The sequence below is a fragment of the Schistocerca serialis genome, chromosome 5 (assembly GCF_023864345.2).
Source record: "Schistocerca serialis cubense isolate TAMUIC-IGC-003099 chromosome 5, iqSchSeri2.2, whole genome shotgun sequence".
NCBI classification, from domain to species: domain Eukaryota; kingdom Metazoa; phylum Arthropoda; class Insecta; order Orthoptera; family Acrididae; genus Schistocerca; species Schistocerca serialis.
This window is the reverse complement of record NC_064642.1, coordinates 298,119,043-298,134,904: the sequence shown is the minus strand read 5'-3', so window position 1 is coordinate 298,134,904 and position 15,862 is coordinate 298,119,043. Positions and strand designations below refer to the sequence as shown.

Here is a 15,862-nt window from a genome sequence, read left to right as displayed (position 1 = left end):
TTTCAGTGCTCTGTCAAACTCTTCACGCAGTATCATATCTCCCATTTCATCTTCATCTACATCCTCTTCCATTTCCATAATATTGTCCTCAAGTACATCGCCCTTGTATAGACCCTCTATATACTCCTTCCACCTTTCTGCTTTCCCTTCTTTGCTTAGAACTGGATTTCCATCTGAGCTCTTGATATTCATACAAGTCGTTCTCTTATCTCCAAAGGTCTCTTTAATTTTCCTGTAGGCGGTATCTATCTTACCCCTAGTGAGATAGGCCTCTACATCCTTACATTTGTCCTCTAGCCATCCCTGCTTAGCCATTTTGCACTTCCTGTCGATCTCATTTTTGAGACGTTTGTATTCCTTTTTGCCTGTTTCACTTACTGCATTTTTATATTTTCTCCTTTCATCAATTAAATTCAATATTTCTTCTGTTACCCAAGGATTTCTACTAGCCCTCGTCTTTTTACCTACTTGATCCACTGCTGCCTTCACTACTTCATCCCTCAAAGCTACCCATTCTTCTTCTACTGTATTTATTTCCCCCATTCCTGTCAATTGCTCCCTTATGCTCTCCCTGAATCTCTGTACAACCTCTGGTTCTTTTAGTTTATCCAGGTCCCATCTCCTTAAATTCCCACCTTTTTGCAGTTTCTTCAGTTTTAATCTACAGGTCATAACCAATAGATTGTGGTCAGAGTCCACATCTGCCCCTGGAAATGTCTTACAATTTAAAACCTGGTTCCTAAATCTCTGTCTTACCATTATATAATCTATCTGATACCTTTTAGTATCTCCAGGGTTCTTCCATGTATACAACCTTCTTTCATGATTCTTAAACCAAGTGTTAGTTATGATTATGTTGTGCTCTGTGCAAAATTCTACCAGGCGGCTTCCTCTTTCATTTCTGACCCCCAATCCATATTCACCTACTATGTTTCCTTCTCTCCCTTTTCCTACACTCGAATTCCAGTCACCCATGACTATTAAATTTTCGTCTCCCTTCACAATCTGAATATTTTCTTTTATTTCATCATACATTTCTTCAATTTCTTCGTCATCTGCAGAGCTAGTTGGCATATAAACTTGTACTACTGTAGTAGGTGTGGGCTTCGTATCTATCTTGGCCACAATAATGCGTTCACTATGCTGTTTGTAGTAGCTTACCCGCATTCCTATTTTCCTATTCATTATTAAACCTACTCCTGCATTACCCCTATTTGATTTTGTGTTTATAACCCTGTAGTCACCTGACCAGAAGTCTTGTTCCTCCTGCCACCGAACTTCACTAATTCCCACTATATCTAACTTCAACCTATCCATTTCCCTTTTTAAATTTTCTAACCTACCTGCCCGATTAAGGGATCTGACATTCCATGCTCCGATCCATAGAACGCCAGTTTTCTTTCTCCTGATAACGACATCCTCTTGAGTAGTCCCCGCCCGGAGATCCGAATGGGGGACTATTTTACCTCCGGAATATTTTACCCAAGAGGACGCCATCATCATGTAATCATACAGTAAAGCTACATGCCCTCGGGAAAAATTACGGCTGTATATTCCCCTTGCTTTCAGCCGTTCACAGTACCAGCACAGCAAGGCCGTTTTGGTTAATGTTACAAGGCCAGATCAGTCAATCATCCAGACTGTTGCCCTTGCAACTACTGAAAAGGCTGCTGCCCCTCTTCAGGAACCACACGTTTGTCTGGCCTCTCAACAGATACCCCTCCGTTGTGGTTGCACCTACGGTACGGCTATCTGTATCGCTGAGGCACGCAAGCCTGCCCACCAACGGCAAGGTCCATGGTTCATGGGGGGGAGGAGGGACATAAGGTACCACAATCTACTGAGTCCTGTCATCTGCAAAGGTAGGTGTGAGATTCCAAGTAATGTCCTGAGTCAGGACAAGTACCACGGACGAATGAGTGACTTTACAGCTTGTTGTATATTACCTGCAATCACTCTTCCTCCCACAGACTCATAAATGCTTCCTTCTCAGTAATGAGATCAGAGAATGCAGGTATATAGTATAAGTATCTCTGCAGACATCTTTGGCTGCTGTGTCTGAAATATTATTTCCCCCATTTCTCACATGTCCTGGTAACCAAAATAAGGAAACCTTTCCTTGGTTTTGAATATTGGTACAGTATCAAAAATGTTCCCCCATCATTGTCTCTGTTAGTACACTGTTTGACCAAATCTGAGCCAATGAAGAATTTCTGGCTGCAGTGACATCATCTACTTAACTGCTTTATGAAATCATGACTGTAAAAACAAATTAGCATCCAAGGAAATTGACTTGCTTACATCGAGTAGTATATACCAAATCACGATGATGATAAAAAAATTACTTAATAGCTGATTTAACTACATTATTAGGTGGTGCAATGGTTCTTGTATTTTCTTGTTTCTAAAATTAGTTAATCAGCCAGGTCGGTGAACTGAACTGCTCCTGTTATGATTCAGACTTTAAACATCTATAATGTCAAACTGTGTAAGACATATACTTCTAAACTACTACTCATCATATTTACTGGTGAAATTATTTTATGTCAATAGTTACAGCAGTGGCTAGATCCTTAAAACAGGTATCACTACCAAGGTATGCTGTCTCATTCTTCTTGGGTAACTAGAGGTCACATGGCTGTTCCTCTTAAGATGAACAGTATCTAACTATTTTGAGTTACACATGCCTGAAGATTCATACATTGTATAATCATATTCAAGTTGAGAATAAACAGGAGGAGGATGATAGATTTTAAAAAGGAACAAAGGCGAGGGTTTTACAGTTTTTTATGAAGAATTCATTAGAAATTCAACAGAAGCACAGCTTCGACATTGTCTTTTCAAAAGGACAATTCCAGCTTCCATCTGAAGTGAAACTATGGGAAACCTATATCTCTCTGAACAGGATTTGAATCCTACTCTCAGAGACCATGAGTTCAGTGACTTAAGCATTGCAGCATATCCTTTGGTAAGAGACAAAAGTTTTTAAAATTTAAAATAGTATAGTTTTAGTGGACATTTGGTAAGTTGAAATGTGATTTGATCTATGAAAATTACTGTGTACACACTCAATCCTCAGTATATAGCTTTACCACAAGAGGCCTCCATCACTCAGGCACATCATTTGCCATGATGTGCCTCCTCAGTTCTGAACAGCAGCCTCCGAATGGCACTCGGCAACTGGGACTATCTTCTGCTTCCACAGTGTGTCATATCCATTCAATAATGGTATTTACAGTCGCCACAGAGAGAGCTGTCAATCATGGATTACATTGATTTTGTGAAATACAGGTGCAAATGGGGATCCTATGCCCAACAGGGATAAAAGTCGACATGCTGCCACAGTTCCTACAATTATGCTATGTAGCACACTCCAATGCTACAACAGTTCCATCTCTTCTACAAGCAGAGTTATTAAGTTCTACAATGACTACATTTCCAAAATAGCAGTTGCTATTTACAGAAGTAGGAGCAGATAAGTAAAAGTGTCTGTAGAGTACTGCCAGTCATAATGTCTAAACCACAGAGTGCCAAGAGACAGCAAAGTTATTTGCAAGGGGCAGTCGAATAAAAATGAAAGACTATATGATTTAGACAGGGTTTCTATTTTGTGTGACAAATGAGAGCTTGCTCCAAAAGTAGAAAAATGTAGGTTATGGGAAAAACGACCCTGTAATGCTGATATACAGTATTGGCGGTTTGCTGCTAGACACAGTTATGATAATTAAATCTCTAGGTATAATGCTGCAAAGCGATATGAAATGGAATGAACACACATTACGACGTGAAAGTTTGGGTTGTTCTGGGGAGTGTGCATAAATAGCCGATTTGGTTAATGGGGCATTCCATGTCAAATCATCCAGGCCTTGAAACCCACTATCTAGCTGAGAATGAGATATTGTGTACTGCAATTAAACTTGATTTTATAAATTCTTGCAATTTTTTTGCTTTATATACATCCCATTGGCAATAGGTAATTGCAAAACATCTTATGCAACGTACAGCAAACTGTGAAAATTTGAGAATTGGCTGCAGTTTTTATGTGGAAACAAGTAGGTTGACAATTTTTTTCCTAAACATCCTTTCTGACGTGTCGTTTATGAAAACATGGAGGAACTGCCCATACAAAATTTTGTATATTAATTTAATTTTACTTTTTTTTCTAAAATTAAAGAATGGGACACTTGCACCCCCCCCCCCCCCCCCCCCCCCCCGCCTCTGAAAATCACTGAAAAATTATGAAGTGATTTACAACAAGAGTAATGGAAAAAAAATTGAGAAATGAATGGCACTAAAAAAAGTAGGGGATTCGAATTCTGAGAACATTTCCATTCAGAGCTGCAGCTGCAGGGATAATACCTACATTCAGTAGTTGATGGGTCTCTTTTGTTCTCTGAGTCAATTCAGAGCTTTCCATATATTTTTTAAAAATCTGGACATTACACATAGAGCTGTTCATGCCAGAACTAGATATCTCTTAATGAACTTGCCCTCACAGCTGATCTAATGAGCGTACATGCAAATGGCACACAAAAGCTAGGTGTGCATCCCTTATAGATCTTCTTCAATCTGACATATGGAACACAATTATTTTAATTGTTTAAAAACAAAATGTCCAGGTTGGAATATCAACTATTATGGAAAGGATAGATTTTTACTCACCATAAATATGTTGCAGGCAGGAACAGTGAAAATACTGGAGATAGTGTTCATGTGTGCATGAAGTGTGATGCTTGTGTGAATGTATGCATTTTCCTTTCTTTTCTGAATAAGGCTTTGGCCAGAAGCTCGCTGTGTAACTGTCTTTTCATTGTGCTTGTCTGCAACTCAATGTTACCATCTTTTTGGTGAGTAGTAATATATTTTTTTCGTAATTGTTTGGATTTTCTGCTCTTCATTGAAATTTCATAACTCCACATAAGATGTTCACCTGTGCAATTAATAGCTGATCATGATTTCCAGCTACCACCTGTGACATGCCAGCAGAACAGCACCTTACGTATTTAATTTTTTATGTGATTTTTATGTATTCTTAGGTTAATTCTTAAATTCTGTGCATGTTTTTTTATGTGTGCTTTTATAATTAATTCTCAAGTTAGTAGTACTAGGATGGACAGGGCATATGCATGCTATCTGTAATGCAGAAGGAACTGGTCACAGTTTGCGAACACCTGAAGATGCTTTCTGCCACAGACAGCCATCTTCAGACTCCTGCTTCTGGCTGTAGCAGTAAGAAAGAGTTGACATGTCACATTGGACACCTCGGTGTCTCTTGTTTTGCTCACGGGCTCTGTTGACAAGGTACCTCACAGTATACACAACGAGACGGAAGCTATGGCACCACATGATAAGTGGTGGGTGGTAATGCATTCTACATCAACATTAACACACATACTCTACACGCCACTGTAGGGTGCATGGTGGACAGTAGCCTGTACCATTACTAGTCATTTCCTGTCCTGTTCCATTCACAAATAGAGTAAGTGAAAAACTACTTTCTATACAAGCCCCAGTTTCCTTTATCTTGTTTTCATGGTCCCAACATAGAACTGTTCTGCAGACAGCTTCAAATGCCACTTTTCTAAATTTTCTCACAAATGTGCTGTCTGTGAAAGAATGCCTTCTTCCCTCCAGGGATTCCCATTTGAGTTCCAGAAGCATCTCCATAATACTTGCATGTTGTTCAAATCTACCAGTAAAAGATATAGCAGCTCACAGATAAATTGCTTCAGTTTCTTCCTTTCATCTGAGCTGGTGAGGATCCCAAACACTCTAACAGTACTCAAGAATGGGTTGCACCAATGAACCAAACTTTCCTAAAATTCTCCCAACAAATCGAAGCCAACCTTTCCGCCTTCCCTAATACGATCCTTAGCCTATATGCTTATTCCATTTCATTTCACTTTGAAACTTATGCTTATATATTTAATCAATGTGACTGTGTCAAGCAGCACACCACTTATGCTATATTTGACTATTACAGGTTTGTTTTTCCTACTCATCTGTAGTAACTTACATTTTTCTACATTTAGAGTGAGCTGCCATTCATCACACCAACTGGAAATTTAGTCTATCATCTTGCACTCACTTGCTCACTCTGTCTGCCAGATCATTTATGTATAGAGAAAATAGCAGTGGTCCTATCCCACTTCCTTGGGGCACTGCTGACGGTACCATTGTCTCTGATGAACACTTACCGTTGAGATAATGTGCTAGGTTCTGCTACTCAAGAAGCCTTGGAGCCACTCACATATCTGGGAACCTATACCGTATGCTCCTATCTTTGCCTACCTCCATTAACCTTCTGTAGTAGGGCAGGATCTGAGAAGGCACAAGGAGGGATTATGAGCCCCTTAGGGAACAATATCCGGCCCCGAAAGAAATCCAATGTACACTCGGTTTGGTAGCCAGGGAGGGGGGGTGGGGAGGGCTCATCCGAGATGTTTGGAGGAGACTGTGCCTGTAGCTATCGAGCATTCAAGGCGCCATCTGCAAGTTGTGGCTCATGTCAGCACACTGATGTCTGTTGCTTGGGTTCGTACAGGCGGCTAGCGGAAGTGGTGAAGCCTCCTGGCATTGTGCACATGATGTAAGCAGAGCTCAAAATTTGCAGCATTGTTTCCAGAACTGATCGGATCCTTTGCTTGTGAGCTGAGTGAACATCTCAATCAAAGGCTCCATTGATTCTGTCACAGTCCTATCTGCATATTTTTGGACCAGTGTTATGGCATTGAGAAATGTAGGACTTCCCTTGATAGGTCAGGGGTCCACTGCACAAAGGCAGCACTTTCCCACACAGCAGAGTACTTGTCCTGCATACAGAGTATAAGGGAGCAGTCAAATGAAAATAAGATAGATGGAAAAATAAAGTAAGAAAGTTGTGTATTATTTCAAAAGTAATTACCACAACTGTTTTATCCCACTGTGAGACAAGGTGGTCAATGCATTCATCGAAAAATGTTTGCAGTTGCCTACAGAGCCATGATTGTATCCAGGCATGCACCTCTTCATCCAAAGCAAATCTACAACATTAAAGTCTTTCTTCAGGGCTCCAAAAATATGGACACAGTAAGAGTGAGTAGGAATAAATGGCAAAGGAATATGGGCAAACTGAGACTGCGATTAATGTTCCTTCTATATGAACACCACACAATGCCGTCCTCCCTATTATTAACATTTCTGGTCATATCCTCCCCCCTCATCTGGTGTCTCAAGACTTGAATGTGGATAACTGAATACCTACCTTTTATCTTTTGTTCACACCATTCCATAAAAAAAAGTTGGCAGAAACATGTAATTTGAACTGTTACAATTCATTGTAACACTTTTGCTAATTGAGAATAACATACCTTTCTTTTTAAAAAAATACAATTTCTTTTATTTCTCATGGGAGACTGGTCCCCAAGTTGTTACTTTGGAGCTGAATCATTTCTAAAATCAAGTTTTTCACCATCTGTTTGCAATTAAAGTATTCACAGAACTAGTAAGGCCAGTGTTTGGTAAAAGTGACGTACTGGACCCCCCCCCCCCCCCCTTTCCCTTAAATTTTTCAGTGCAGTGTAGATGTAAACATTATGCTTCACTAGCTGTCAATTTGTTACCACAAGCAGGTTTTCAGCATTTACACATGTTCGCTCCACCAACTCACAATCTAATTATCATCTTTCAAAACCACACTTACATCTGTAAGTAGACACTAATTCTATTTATTAAATACTTTTACTTTTGTACTTATAGGATTTGTTGTAGATATCAGTGAGGTATCTTCATCAGACTCAAATATACACAAATTTACACTCAACACTTGCAGTTAAGTACAAAACACAGCAGGTGAAAATAAAATGTAGGTACTGGTTCTGGGAGAGGCGTGTTCCTGTGAACATGTGCAGAAGAAGCCAGGTGAAAATTACATGGGTAGGTTGGATAATTAATAAGAAGGTACTGAAGCCAACAGGGAAAAAAGAAAATTATTGTACAATTTAATTAAATCAAGGGATTAGTTGATAAGAGACATCCTAAGGTATCAAGGAATTATCAGTTTGACTGTGGAAGTAAGTGTGACAGATGTAAATTGTGGAAGAAGACCAAGGCTTGTATAAAATATGCAAGTCCAAATTGGTGTTGACTGCAGTTACACCTAAAATGAAGAGGCATGCACAGGATGAACTAATGTGGAGCGCTGCGTCTACGGACTGAAGACCGCCACAAGGCTATGAAAGATGTCAGTGCAACAGTATATTTTTGGATGTAAATTTATACCAGAGCTTCACTGTCACCCCGATCTTAAATGGCATATCAGGCCATGATAGAGAGCTCCTCACTCTACCTGACTACAGACCTCTCAAGAAAACAGTCCCATCTTGGAAGGCAATCAGACTTATGAACAAAGAGTCCCAGGAAAATTTTAGCCATACGCTGCAGCATCAAGACTGGAATTCAGTGCATAGAGTAGATGATGTTGATATAAAGTTTAACAAATTCATAAATGAATTCCTATCCCACTTTGAAGAGGCCTTTTCTAAAAAGTTTGCTAGGAACAATATTTCTACATCCTTAAAGAAGCCATGGATCACAAAGGGTATTAGAGTGTCATGCAAATGTAAGAGGGAACTTTATAGAGCAACCAGAGGGTCCAGGGACAGAGAATTAATCAGACATTATAAAATGTATTGTAAAATCCTAAAGAAATTTAGTCAGACATCAGAAGCACTGTATTATGTAAAAGAAATTGATAGCTCCAATAATAAAATGAAGACAGCCTGTCAAATAGTTAGCAAGGAGACAGGGCTCAATAAAAAAAGGCCCACAGAAAACTTCAAAATCAAACACGAAGGGAATCTTGTGCAAAATTCTGAGATCATAGCTGAAATCTTTAGTAAACACTTCCAATGAGTGTCTGAGCAAATAGGCTGCAAGGGTTCTGTGAATCACAAACTGATAGAACAATTGTCTCCATGAAAACCAAGAACTCCTGTGGGGTAGGCAACATTTCTAGAAAATTGTTAAAACAGTGTTGTGCTTCTATAAGCAGTATACTGTGTCACATTTTCAATGCCTCTTTGCAACAAGGAGTTGTTCCTGATAGACTAAAGTAGTATGCTATTGTGAAGCCTCTCTTTAAGAAGGGGTAGAAAACTGATGTTACAAATTTCAGACCAATATCTCTCCTGACTGTGTTTTTACAAAGGTACTAGAAAAACTTATGTATTCCAGTATTTTAGAACACCTACATAAATTCAATATTCTTAGCAAACATCAGTTTGGAAAGGTCTGTCAACTGAACAAGCGATATATGCCTTATAGATAAGGTTTTGGAATCTCTAAATGAGAAAATGGTGACAACACGGTTATTTTGTGATTTATCAAAAGCCTTTGACAGTGTGAACCACCAAATACTATTACTGAATGCAGACCATCAAGGAATAAGTGGTGTAGCAAACAACTGGTTTCAGTCATACCTGACAGATAAGAAAGAGAAAGTAGTCTTAGATAAGTCAGACAATTTGGGTGGTGGAATGATTTCATCAGAATGGAGAAACATAAATTGTAAGTGCCATAGGTCTCTATTCTTGGTCCTTTACTGGTACTGTTGTTTATGAATGATTTACCTTACTCTACCATGATACATTGTAATTTTACCATCTTTGCACATGACTCGAACATAATGGTTAATGGTGATAAATGGGAAAATTAATATTATTATTATAGATTTAATGAAATGGTTTACTGCAAATGGTCTTTCACTAACCTTTAGTAAGACTAATTATATTCAGTTCACCCCAACTGCCAAAACTGAGGAAGAAATGACTGTTAAATATGCCACACAAGTCATAGAAAGAGTGGAAGTAACAAAGTTTCTAGGTGTGAAGATTGACTGTAGAGTGAACTGGTCCCATCACATTTTAGATCTTTACAAGAGACTCATCTCTTCGATTTTTGCAATGGGAATCATCTCTGACAGCGCAAACTTAAGCATTAAAAAAGCAGCGTACTATGGTTACTTCCATTCTTTGATGGCATATGGAATTATTTTCTGGGGAAATCAACCTCATGGAAAGAAAATATTCATTGCTGAGAAGCGTGTTATAAGAGTGATGTGGTGTAGACCCTAGCTGCAGTTGCAGAAGCCTATTCCAGAATCTGGGAATTCTTACAACTACTTCTCAATACGTATATTCACTACCGTGTTTCATAAATAAAAACACTGATTTATACAAAGGTAACAGTGAATGCCATCAGTACAACACAAAGAGAAACACGATTTCCACACTGAAGGTAAAGATTTGAAGGTTGTGAAGAAGTGTGTACAGTACTCTGGTATAAAGATATTTAATGCTCTTCCTTCAGAAATCAAATGTGAAATAGCCAACAAATCTACATTTAAAGAGCTTCTGAAGCAATTTCTTTTAGCCATGCCATTTTACAGTTTGGAAGAGTTTACAAAACACAATGAGAAACTGCCTTAAAACAAAATAATATGCGTTATCATTTAAATTGAACATTAAGCTGTACATTCTTGTCGCATATGTAACACTTTTAGTGTTAACTGCTTATATTTAACCCTCTGGGTTATATCACCTTTTCATATTTAATTTACTATGTTTTAATCGGGCAGGTAGGTTAGAAAATTTAAAAAGGGAAATGGATAGGTTGAAGTTAGATATAGTGGGAATTAGTGAAGTTCGGTGGCAGGAGGAACAAGACTTCTGGTCAGGTGACTACAGGGTTATAAACACAAAATCAAATAGGGGTAATGCAGGAGTAGGTTTAATAATGAATAGGAAAATAGGAATGCGGGTAAGCTACTACAAACAGCATAGTGAACGCATTATTGTGGCCAAGATAGATACGAAGCCCACACCTACTACAGTAGTACAAGTTTATATGCCAACTAGCTCTGCAGATGACGAAGAAATTGAAGAAATGTATGATGAAATAAAAGAAAATATTCAGATTGTGAAGGGAGACGAAAATTTAATAGTCATGGGTGACTGGAATTCGAGTGTAGGAAAAGGGAGAGAAGGAAACATAGTAGGTGAATATGGATTGGGGGACAGAAATGAAAGAGGAAGCCGCCTGGTAGAATTTTGCACAGAGCACAACATAATCATAACTAACACTTGGTTTAAGAATCATGAAAGAAGGTTGTATACATGGAAGAACCCTGGAGATACTAAAAGGTATCAGATAGATTATATAATGGTAAGACAGAGATTTAGGAACCAGGTTTTAAATTGTAAGACATTTCCAGGGGCAGATGTGGACTCTGACCACAATCTATTGGTTATGACCTGTAGATTAAAACTGAAGAAACTGCAAAAAGGTGGGAATTTAAGGAGATGGGACCTGGATAAACTAAAAGAACCAGAGGTTGTACAGAGATTCAGGGAGAGCATAAGGGAGCAATTGACAGGAATGGGGGAAATAAATACAGTAGAAGAAGAATGGGTAGCTTTGAGGGATGAAGTAGTGAAGGCAGCAGTGGATCAAGTAGGTAAAAAGACGAGAGCTGGTAGAAATCCTTGGGTAACAGAAGAAATATTGAATTTAATTGATGAAAGGAGAAAATATAAAAATGCAGTAAGTGAAACAGGCAAAAAGGAATACAAACGTCTCAAAAATGAGATCGACAGGAAGTGCAAAATGGCTAAGCAGGGATGGCTAGAGGACAAATGTAAGGATGTAGAGGCCTATCTCACTAGGGGTAAGATAGATACCGCCTACAGGAAAATTAAAGAGACCTTTGGAGATAAGAGAACGACTTGTATGAATATCAAGAGCTCAGATGGAAATCCAGTTCTAAGCAAAGAAGGGAAAGCAGAAAGGTGGAAGGAGTATATAGAGGGTCTATACAAGGGCGATGTACTTGAGGACAATATTATGGAAATGGAAGAGGATGTAGATGAAGATGAAATGGGAGATATGATACTGCGTGAAGAGTTTGACAGAGCACTGAAAGACCTGAGTCGAAACAAGGCCCCCGGAGTAGACAATATTCCATTGGAACTACTGACGGCCGTGGGAGAGCCAGTCCTGACAAAACTCTACCATCTGGTGAGCAAGATGTATGAAACAGGCGAAACACCCACAGACTTCAAGAAGAATATAATAATTCCAATCCCAAAGAAAGCAGCTGTTGACAGATGTGAAAATTACCGAACTATCAGCTTAATAAGTCACAGCTGCAAAATACTAACACGAATTCTTTACAGACGAATGGAAAAACTAGTAGAAGCCGACCTCGGGGAAGATCAGTTTGGATTCCGTAGAAACACTGGAACACGTGAGGCAATACTGACCTTACGACTTATCTTAGAAGATAGATTAAGGAAAGGCAAACCTACGTTACTAGCATTTGTAGACTTAGAGAAAGCTTTTGACAATGTTGACTGGAATACTCTCTTTCAAATTCTAAAGGTGGCAGGGGTAAAATACAGGGAGCGAAAGGCTATTTACAATTTGTACAGAAACCAGATGGCAGTTATAAGAGTCGAAGGACATGAAAGGGAAGCAGTGGTTGGGAAGGGAGTAAGACAGGGTTGTAGCCTCTCCCCGATGTTGTTCAATCTGTATATTGAGCAAACAGTAAAGGAAACAAAAGAAAAATTCGGAGTAGGTATTAAAATTCGTGGAGTAGAAATAAAAACTTTGAGGTTCGCCGATGACATTGTAATTCTGTCAGAGACAGCAAAGGACTTGGAAGAGCAGTTGAATGGAATGGACAGTGTCTTGAAAGGAGGATATAAGATGAACATCAACAAAAGCAAAACAATGATAATGGAATGTAGTCTAATTAAGTCGGGTGATGCTGAGGGAATTAGATTAGGAAATGAGGCACTTAAAGTAGTAAAGGAGTTTTGCTATTTGGGGAGCAAAATAACTGATGATGGTCGAAGTAGAGAGGATATAAAATGTAGGCTGGCAATGGCAAGGAAAGCGTTTCTGAAGAAGAGAAATTTTTTAACATCCAGTATTGATTTAAGTGTCAGGAAGTCATTTCTGAAAGTATTCGTATGGAGTGTAGCCATGTATGGAAGTGAAACATGGACGATAAATAGTTTGGACAAGAAGAGAATAGAAGCTTTCGAAATGTGGTGCTACAGAAGAATGCTGAAGATTAGATGGGTAGATCACATAACTAATGAGGAAGTATTGAATAGGATTGGGGAGAAGAGAAGTTTGTGGCACAACTTGACCAGAAGAAGGGATCGGTTGGTAGGACATGTTCTGAGGCATCAAGGGATCACCAATTTAGTATTGGAGGGTAGCATGGAGGGTAAAAATCGTAGAGGGAGACCAAGAGATGAATACACTAAGCAGATTCAGAAGGATGTAGGTTGCAGTAGGTACTGGGAGATGAAAAAGCTTGCACAGGATAGAGTAGCATGGAGAGCTGCTTCAAACCAGTCTCAGGACTGAAGACCACAACAACAACAACAACATGTTTTATGCTTTGTAATCTGTAGGCCTACGGTTTCTCATTTCATCATGTAGTGTTACGGATCATTGTAGTAGTTATGTAACTTTCTAATCTTTACTTGTAAACATAGTGTATACGTACTTGTCATTAACAATGTAAAAATTGACACACACTACTTCCATGGGAAATTCTCACAGTTGGAACCATGGCGTAAGAAATAAATAAATCAATAAACACACATTAGAGCCCGTTCATGTTGTGGTTCTGTGTAGTTAATGCGGTGGCTGTCATTTGAATTCAGCACCATTTCCAGTGTCTCAAAAACTAATGAGGCGTCTGGCTTATGTTTCTCCTTTCTGCGTGTGCTCTCTGGGGCAGCTGTGTAGTTCGCTCCAAAGCATCTTTGTGTAGTGTGTAAATACTTGTGCCGGTAGTGTCATTCTGTACAGTGTACGAGTCTGTTTCTCTGGAATACATTTATCAACAGTGAAGATGTGTTTGTTGTAAGCCAACCACCTATCCTCATGCACATCTTAACAAAATCGTGCACTTAAAAATTACAATAGTTCATTTTCAAAGTTGTGCAATACCGTACAGAGTATGCATTCTGTATCATTAAAGTTGACTGCATCACCTAGGACGAATATTAAGTCGCTATCAACAATTCCTGGTGTTCTGATTGCAAAGAAATGTTTAAAAGTGCCGGTAACTCAGTTGTTGACTGAATGACAGCCCAATTTTGAGGCTGCTCTGGAGCCAACGAACTACACAATTTTACGTCTACTTTAGCAACTCATCCACTGCATGCTGCTGATCATTACATGCGATTTATAGAGCACTTTTTTGTCATCTAAAAATATCACTTCATTGTTCCATAAACAAGGCAGCGCCTTTCAGTCCCTTAAGAGGAAAGCAGAAACGCCGAAATGCAAGTATGTGAGGCCAACTGGTGCAAAGTAAATCAATAAGTAAGAAAATGTTACTGACAACTGGGGAAACTTGATGGTTTTTCTGCTGTCTAGATTCGTCCGTGATAACTTTCCAGCGTTTCGAAAGCAAACATGAAGCAAAGTACTACTTTGAACATCACTTCACACGTATCTCCTACAAGAAAGATTCGATGTTTCCCACGGAAGTCTTAAAACATCAGTGATGTGTGAGCAAAGACACGAAAGTAAATAAAACAATAATTCTGTTTACAAACCACTTGTTACAAAATCGAGCATCCCGCGTCCGCCGGGCATACACCAGGAAAACAATTGCTACTCACTACTGGCGAGTGTCCCACAGCGTTGGCTGCCAGTGGTGTGGGAAGAGACGTGTGGTGGGTCCGGACTCCGGTCAAGGTCACCGCAACAGCTGGCCAAAGCAGCGTCTGCTCAGCTGGAGAGTGCAGCACAAGCAAATTGCAAATGTGCTGAGTAACGGTGATACTGCGAATAGCCCTTTCTCTGAAGCGACCGTCTAATCGTAACATCTACGGTGGAATGTAATGGCAGCAATTATATGTTGTGACAGAAAATTTCATTTGAGAAACCACTAACGCATGTCTAAACAAAGAGACAATGTTCAGTTCGGTAAGAGATACGATAAACTGCGGTATGCTTCCTATGTGAAACAAATGGCATATAAAACTACTTCTTTGTATAGATATATGGCACTGAAAACGTCGAAGCTGAGTGATCTACTTCGAAGTTGTTACCGGCCAAACCAAATACCGGGAGCATGCTGATATGAATTGTTTAAGGTAACTGGTATTGCGACTGTATCGTGGAAACGGATAATCTGAGTGACTGGTTACTCATTAACGCATTTCTCTCTAGACAATCTACTTACAACTTTTCAAACATTCTTTTTAAGTAAATCAAGCGATGCATCGCAGTTTTGAGATGAGATTACACTCATAGCTAAAAATGACTCAGCGGAAGAACTGGAATAAAGTGCCGCTACAAAAAAGAGGTAGGCTTATAAATATTTCTGTGAAAACAACTTGTTTGCAAACGCAAATAAGACAATTACAGGCCGAGTGATTCTAGGCGCGTCAGTCCGGAATCGCGCGACTGCTACGGTCGCAGGTTCGAATCCTGCCTCGGGCATGGATGTGTGTGATGTCCTCAGGTTAGTTAGGTTTAAGTAGTTCTAAGTTCTAGGGGACTGATGACCTCAGATTTTAAGTCCCATAGTGCTCAGAGCCATTTGAACCATTTTTATACAATTACAAACACCGGACTCAGTGAGAGGGCTTCAAATCCCCGTCCGATCGTCATGGATTTAGGCTTTCCACATTTTCCTTAAATGGATAATGTGAATACTAGGACGATTTTTCTGAATAGCATGCAACAGATTTCCTTCTTCGTCATGTACAAATCATAAAGGTAAAATTACGGTAACTATTGCTCGACCAGGTATACAAGGTGTGAAATCGCCATTCTTCCCGCGCTC

The 15,862-nt window shown here is 39.3% G+C and overlaps 1 protein-coding gene across 3 annotated transcripts in view; it reads right to left on the bottom strand.

The window, feature by feature from the left end:
* Nucleotides 1–14,786, bottom strand: part of LOC126482316 (UDP-glycosyltransferase UGT5-like) — a 64,150-nt gene extending 49,364 nt beyond the window's left edge. The window contains exon 1 of one of the 3 annotated variants that reach the window (XM_050106356.1): nt 14,691–14,786. The gene's annotated coding sequence lies outside the window, so the exon portion shown is untranslated. Of the gene's footprint in view, nt 1–14,624 lie in introns of all 3 variants that reach the window. The other 2 variants (XM_050106355.1, XM_050106357.1) reach the window with 2 other exon arrangements.
* Nucleotides 14,787–15,862: the final 1,076 nt, after the last annotated feature.